Source organism: Apium graveolens, unplaced genomic scaffold (assembly GCF_009905375.1).
Source record: "Apium graveolens cultivar Ventura unplaced genomic scaffold, ASM990537v1 ctg6109, whole genome shotgun sequence".
Classification (NCBI taxonomy): Eukaryota; Viridiplantae; Streptophyta; class Magnoliopsida; order Apiales; family Apiaceae; genus Apium; species Apium graveolens.
Window position 1 is genome coordinate 167,128 of NW_027419224.1, and position 7,442 is coordinate 174,569.

Consider the following 7,442-nt stretch of genomic DNA (forward strand, 5'->3'; position numbering starts at 1 on the left):
ATATTTTAAAATTCAGAATTTAAAACAGAACATAGCAGAATTTATAACAGTACAGATTTTATAACAGATCTGAGCAGAATAAAACAGAACGAAACGATAATTCTTATAAATACCACAGTCTTGATCTACGGCCACACTTTGCCAGTAGCCGGCATCTAATTCTTATTCTTATTCTTTATACCACACTTTGCCAGTGGTCGGCATCTAAAGTTCAATAATTACGCGCCCTTAATAGGTATCTAAAGTTGCACACTTGTGCGCCTACTAAGGGTATCTAAGGCTAGTTCCGGAACTATAGCGTAAATTACGAACGGTTCGAAAACGTAGAGACTGGGTTCTAAAATTCACAAATACTTATATCTTATAATTTCGAAATCAAAGTTTTTATATCTTATATGAAATTAAAAACAGAACTGAAATATCTTTTCGGAAATTTAAAAGTAAGTCAAAAGGTACTTACCTCAAAGCCTGACCAGATCTGAATTTACTCTTTTTGACCCTCTAAACGATATTTTCTTGAAAAACACGAAACACGAAAGCTGAAGATAACGAAAAGACCTTTCTGAAAAGTCCAGAATCACTGAATTCTGACTTACGATGAATTTTCTACGAATTTTACAAGACAGCTGATTTTTGCTGAGAAAGTCCTACGAATTTTAATGATAAAAACAAGGAATACGAATATGGTGTATTTATAACGATACAAAACCCTATATCTCAACTAGGAAATAATAATATTTCCTCCTAAAGATTTACAACCTCTCCAAGTAAATTCCATAAATAAAATATTTGATACACACAATTACCTAAACTAAAAAAATTTCGATTTTCTAAATTATTCTTACACTTATTTCCACAAATAACAAATCTTTTCACAAATCAACTACCTTGCACAAAATGTTTTCAGAATATTCTAATTTTTAAAATATTTATCTAGACAAATTAATATCTAATTTCTAATAAATAAATTAAAAATAAAATTACGAATTTTACACAAATGTAGTTGCAGATAAGGTTTCTAGTTGAATTTGAGATTTATTTGATTTGTATATGCAGTTGCTTAGTTGCTCATAGTTGCTCATAAGATCTCTCAATGATACTGTCGCAACCGTAAGTTAGTGAACTAGTTTGAAATAAGTTTTAGAAAATGCACAACCTAACTATTGAATACACCAAAATCTTCGATGTAAGTAATATGACCAAGAGCAATTTCAGATGAATCTTAAATCAAATTTAGAACCAAATTATAATTCATCTTGGACCATAATTTAATAGTTTTTTAATATTTAGAGTTCAATAATCCCCTACTGGGTTTTAGAAACTTTTATAAGACTGTAATATAACGTACAACGATTTTATAATTTTTAATTTAACCCTAAACCCTACAATTCAAACATTTTATGCTCAACATTGAGTTTCATAATATGTTTACATATTAAATTTTAAACATTTTGTAATTGCATATGTGGTTGCAATCTAGGTTGAATATCATGTGTATAAGGTTGTATAATATGTTTAATATCAAAATCTATCACATTAGGTTGTTTATCATGCATGCTTTTTTATTAGACTTAGAGTTTATGGAGAGGTTGCATTGAGAGTTACATAAGTGGTTGCATAAATAATGTCACAAACATTATATGCAATGTTGCTTCTGTGGTTGCATTGAGAGTTGAATCATGTACATAAGGTTGCATAAAGAGTTCAATATGTAGATCTATCACAAGATGGTATAGTACAAATGCTTTCATAAACCTTTTAATCATATTTCTTATTCAAATAAAAATGAAGCCAAAACTGAATTTGTGTTATACAACATGAAACAACTATTTTATGCCAATTGGTGTTTCCTTGGCTTCATAAATCTGAAATTTTGATAAATCTCGATGGTGTTTGTCAATGATCACCTCGTCTTTCTTGTGATGTATAATATCTTCTTCTACTGTTGTTTCAGTTGGTATTTGTAGTATTTCTATAAAAATTAGGTCCGCGTAATCCACTTAATCTCCAATCATTATGGTATTTACTTCATCACTGATATCATTTGTTGCGTTTGATGGTATAAACCTATTAAATTTGAATATCAACACGTCAATATTTGTTATCCTTTCACTATTAAAGATGGTAGCTGATAGTTCCATAACCGAGTTTTCAATTATTATTCACAAAGGGTATGTGTTGAAGTCCGTTTCCCTTATCTTGAGCTCTTTATAGAATAGTCATTAAAGATCGTCAAAAATTGTGAAAGGAGAACATGCCTAACAATGAAAATTACACAACCAAAGAACATGTTAGATGACATAATTTATAGGAATTTATCAATTCATATATAACATAGTTGAAGATATCAATTGCAATCACAAACTGCTAAAATGCAGGAAAAAAATAACATCTAGGCTTTTTAAAAATATATGCAACTTAATACAGAACATTTTTCCAGAATCAATTGCATTAGCAAAGTCATAAATTGAAAAAACGGGGTAAACCATGTATTTTTCGGACATAAACAAATTCATCACATTGTTCAACATGTATTGCTGCATGTAATTCCTTAAATTAAAGTACATCTAGAGAGGTGTTTTAAGCATCAACTAATGCACCAATTTGACTTATTTTTAAAAAGTATCAAAATGTAGCAAGTAAATACATTACATGCTTAGAAACTTTAACTGCAACCTAAACTTCATAAATGGATCTCCATGTAATTTTTGCAAGTACAAATTATTCCTTTTTGGAATAATTTTTTTAAAGTTATACAACATATAACTGATGACAGAAATGCTTTAACAAATGACAAGATCATTGCAAACCGATCCTCCTAAACTGCAAGGAGCTCTCGATTTTCCTCAACCATAACAAATACAATAGTTTAAGTTAATTATTGCAAAGTTCGCAACCTAGTGACTGAGTACACAAATGTTTTGACAAGATTGTTGCAACCTGAACTTCCTAAATTGCAAGAACCTCTCGATGTAATTTTTAAAAAGATAAACCAATAAAATAGTTCTAGTTAACTATTCAAATTGTGCAACACTACAAGAAAAAAGTCCATAGACATCGGTTTTTGACCGATGTCTATGCTGTCTGGCAACCGATGTTGATGTCGGTGATGTCTATTCTAGACATCGGCCATAACCCGATGTCTTTACTAGCTTAGACATCGTTTCTAAAAAAAAAACTGATGTCCATGCATTGTTTTTTTACAAAAAATGTTAGAAATAAATAATTTAATAAATAAATTACACTTATTACAACAGATTAAACATATAATGAGTTTATGTTTTTTACCACATAGACATCATATATTTCTTTTAGGTGATGTAAAATCAGATATTAAACATCGATTTATTCAGTAAAATGCGATGGTCTATAGTTGCACATAAACATCAATTATATGCCAAACAAAGTGATGTCTGTTCAATTTACACTTGAATATGTCTATCTTTGGACATCAGTTTTTTTATCAAAAATGATGTACATTAACTTTTTTGACATCAGTTTTTCTTCTTTAAAAGTAATGTATAATTATTTTTGAGATATCAGTATTTATTCATTAAAAGTGATGTACAATTGTTTTTTGACATCAGTATTAATTCATTAAAATACGTGTTTGCATCTCAGTATTTCAGCACTATTTTTATTTTTTGAAGTTAAATGCTGCAATTGGAAGATCTGAGAATTAATATATATTTGAAATTCTACACTGCCAGTGCAAACTACAAGATATTTGATGAAATATTTACAAGATTTTCAGCAAGATCAAATCAACCAAATCAAGAGTCACACTAGTTCCCCCTGTTATGATACAAAGTTGTGCGCACTAGTAAGCTGGTTTTGCAACAACTTTACTTTGATGCTTGAGGACTTTGTAATAGAGCAGCTATATCCAGTCCATGACTCCCACTCCGTTGTAGTCCCTCCACAGTGGATAAAAGTGAGTAATCTGCGGGTTTCACAATAGCTCTTTGTCTCAGAATATGGAGGTGATCTTGATTTGGAAGCAACTCGACATCATAGTTGAAGAGTAGATTGTTTGTTGCACTTACATTGAGGTTTTCGGGAGCAGGGAAGATCTTTCTTTAAGCACCAAGCAACTCTACAAAATAAACTAAGCTAGTTCATGGCGTGCTTATAAAAAACTAGTAGATATCATATCTATAGAAACTTACGAATTGTTATTTGAAGATGACATGCTGGATACAAGATTCTTGTAAAAGATACAAAAGGAATTTAAAAAAATATGATATTTAGTTTATAGAGTATATGAAGCAGGAAGAAACCTACACATTAGATGGCTGGCAGTTATATTCAGCTATCCGTGAAAAATTGTTGTAAGATACATCACTGCAGCCAATACAATTATGAAATTTGTGAATACGATAAATATGGAACTTAATAATGATCCATCCTGGCATGTGGTTTCTCTAAATCTAGATGATATATTGAACTGAAAGCTGTGTAAAGAACTAACAAATTTTCTTTGCTGCCAGAATCCAACTTGGTATCTCTCCAGTCAATGAATTGTGATTCAGATACCTACATTCGATTACAAGTTGGTGTCACACTTCTGAGTACATTATTTTGCAAATTACATAGAGGCTAAAGTAAACATGTATAGGAAAGAAGATAAATTATGCAAGTCCAGCTATCCGAGTTAGTTGCATGTGTTCCTGGAAGGTAATAATTTCTTATAATAAGTATTTGAAATAATTCACATACAGATATTGTATACTAAGGTCGTTTAAGAGCGCCATTGAATCTGGTATTTGGCCAGTCAACCGATTAAAGCTCAGATCTCTGCAAACAAATAAATAAAACTCAAAATGATTAAATTTTGATATATTTCCTAGCATACATGTTTCTGCAGGTTTTTGCATTCAACATGGCACATCACACGCTACACAAGCATATAAAGCTAATTTTTAGGACCTAACTGTAAAAGTAGAACAATACTTTTGAAAATCCAGAGTACCCTCATAATTTATAATGTTCTTCTTTATATGCATAGATAGAATAGTGTACTAATTATTATAAGGAGAGTCTCTGAATGTGCTAATGAATTCTACATAGTAATACTTAAAAATATAGGTCTCTGTTGTGTGCTTGTATCGACTAATGCATCTGTGAAAACATATATAGTACATTGTAATCCCTCACACGCGCATGCACAGACATACATTGTGAGGAACTCCATTACCAGAAATTAGTTCCGGATTGAGCAATAATAAAAGTTAGCTTACAGGGTTTTTAGTTGACCAAGTACTCCAAAGTATTCTGGAATTGCACCATTGATCAAGCAATTTCTTAATATCCTGCAAAAGAAAGAAATGTTAACTAATTTTTTCAGGGAAACACATCTGCATCAGACAAAAATTTATGTACGACTTACAGCACATGCAAGGATTGCATATCTTTTAAATCTGGGATAGTCGATTTTCTTCCAGTCCAGATCAGATATCCTCCTATCAAACAGAAAGCACAGAAGTAATCAACTGATCTCAAAAGTCCCAAACCAAAAATCAACTACAATGATAGAAGTCATGAAGGTATTAAACATTGCTAGATATTTGAGCAGTTCTTACAGTTCTATTAGATTTCTCAGACGGGAGATGCTCAAAGGAATTGGACCCTCCAGTCCTATTCCCTGCAAGTCCCTGCACAAAATTTGAAGTTTATTGAGAGGTATATGTACCGTAGTGTCTAGAATATGTACTAACAACCAAGTAGAACCAAACTGAAGCATAATCGACCAAAATTACTCACAGTCTTGTCATATTTGTCCAGTTTCCAATGAAATCGGGTATCTTCCCAGAGAATCATTCCCATCTATCCTACTGCAAGGAGTAGTTAATTTTAAGACTCTGTTAAACTTAGAAATATACAATATAGATGAAGTAGTACTTACAAATCCTCTAGATTCCTCAGGTTGCCAAATGTTTCTGGTATTGTTCCATTTAATTTATTTGCAGAAACAACGCTGTGAAGATTGTTTGCAAGATTTCCATCAATAGATAAATAATGATAGAAGTGTTAAAGCATCATGTAATTATGTTTTAATTATGATAAAAATGTGAACACAATTATGTAATAAATAAAAGCCCTCCATGAAGAACCCTTTAGGCATGTAAATTATAATTCTTACAATCTCCTCAAGCCAATCAAACTTCCAAAGTTTCGAGGAATAGGCCCTTCAAGTAGATTATCTTCCAAAAACCTGAAAAGTTCAGCTCAGATTAAGTCAACCAAAGGTTATACTTGAAATCCAAGTCATATAGATCACATTTTCACTTACAGCTCCTGAAGAGTAGCGATGTTGGCTAGTTCCTGAGGAATCGAACCTTGGATACGATTCCCCAAAAGGGATCTGCAGAAAGGAGAGTTCTAATTTACCTACAACTCTAAGAGGTCATGCTAGGAAGCTTAATTTAAAGATATGTTTAGTTCACTACACTGCACAAAAAAATGCAGACAAGAACTTAACAAGCAACACAACAAAACCATACAGAAAGATAACGCGAAGCTGACCAAAAAGCTCTGGGAATGGCTCCTCCGAGGACTCAGAGGCATGAACCTCGAGTGAGAAGAAGGCCCAGATGATGAAATTCACATGATTCACCAAACCTATTCATTGGGGAGCTTAATCATGTATTAGTCTTATTATAAGATCTGAAGTTTTCCCACATCATTCATCCCCGCGAATCCTGTTAATAAGCATCAAGTTCTTAGCAGCCAATACAGGAATCATTGCTACAATAATACAGAAATCAAAATACTGAAAGTAGTATCCATATTTAAGTTTTAACTAACAACATGTTATTTTTAGACACATACAAGACTCAACCAAAACTAACCAGGTCATAGTGTTCAACAAAATTTTTGTTTTGTCAACTACAGAGCATGGCACATACATCTGTTTCAACTTTTCACAAAATTAAAGCAACATGAGCTATTTCGAACATAAATATGTGATAAATCATTAATCAGTGACAACATTTTACAGGAAAGATCCAGCAGACGAGCACAAACAAGCTTTTAGATGTTCATGTCCTCTAGATCCAAACTAAAAGGCAAGTAAAAGGTCATAATATAAAACTAAAATAAACAAAAAGATCATAGATTGTATCAGTTTTCTTTCACATGTACTTTAAACTATCACATACATATGTAGTTCCTTTTTTATGCACCAATCAAAATTATTCTAGTAAATCTAAAGCTCATCATCAGATATAAAATTGAAGCAACAGATAAATAACAAGAGGCAGTGATGTACTAATACTAATATCATCTCCGGCAACGTCAATTCTATTAAACATATTCAAATAAGTAAATTAGGGTTACAATTTAAAAAAAAAACCAAAATTAAAAAATTCAGGGTTTCGATTTTAAAAAACCCCCAATTGAAAACTACTCACAGAGGAATATCCTATTTCAAAATAACATAG

At 31.6% G+C, this 7,442-nt stretch overlaps 1 long non-coding RNA gene across 1 annotated transcript; it reads right to left on the bottom strand.

Moving 5' to 3' along the window:
- Nucleotides 1–5,818: 5,818 nt before the first annotated feature.
- On the bottom strand, nt 5,819–6,390 carry LOC141703040 (uncharacterized). Its single transcript, XR_012567337.1, has 4 exons — nt 6,293–6,390; nt 6,143–6,214; nt 5,906–5,977; nt 5,819–5,834 (listed from the first exon to the last, which is right to left on the bottom strand). It is a non-coding gene; the product is annotated as an uncharacterized LOC141703040 (long non-coding RNA).
- Between the last annotated feature and the right edge of the window lie 1,052 nt (nt 6,391–7,442).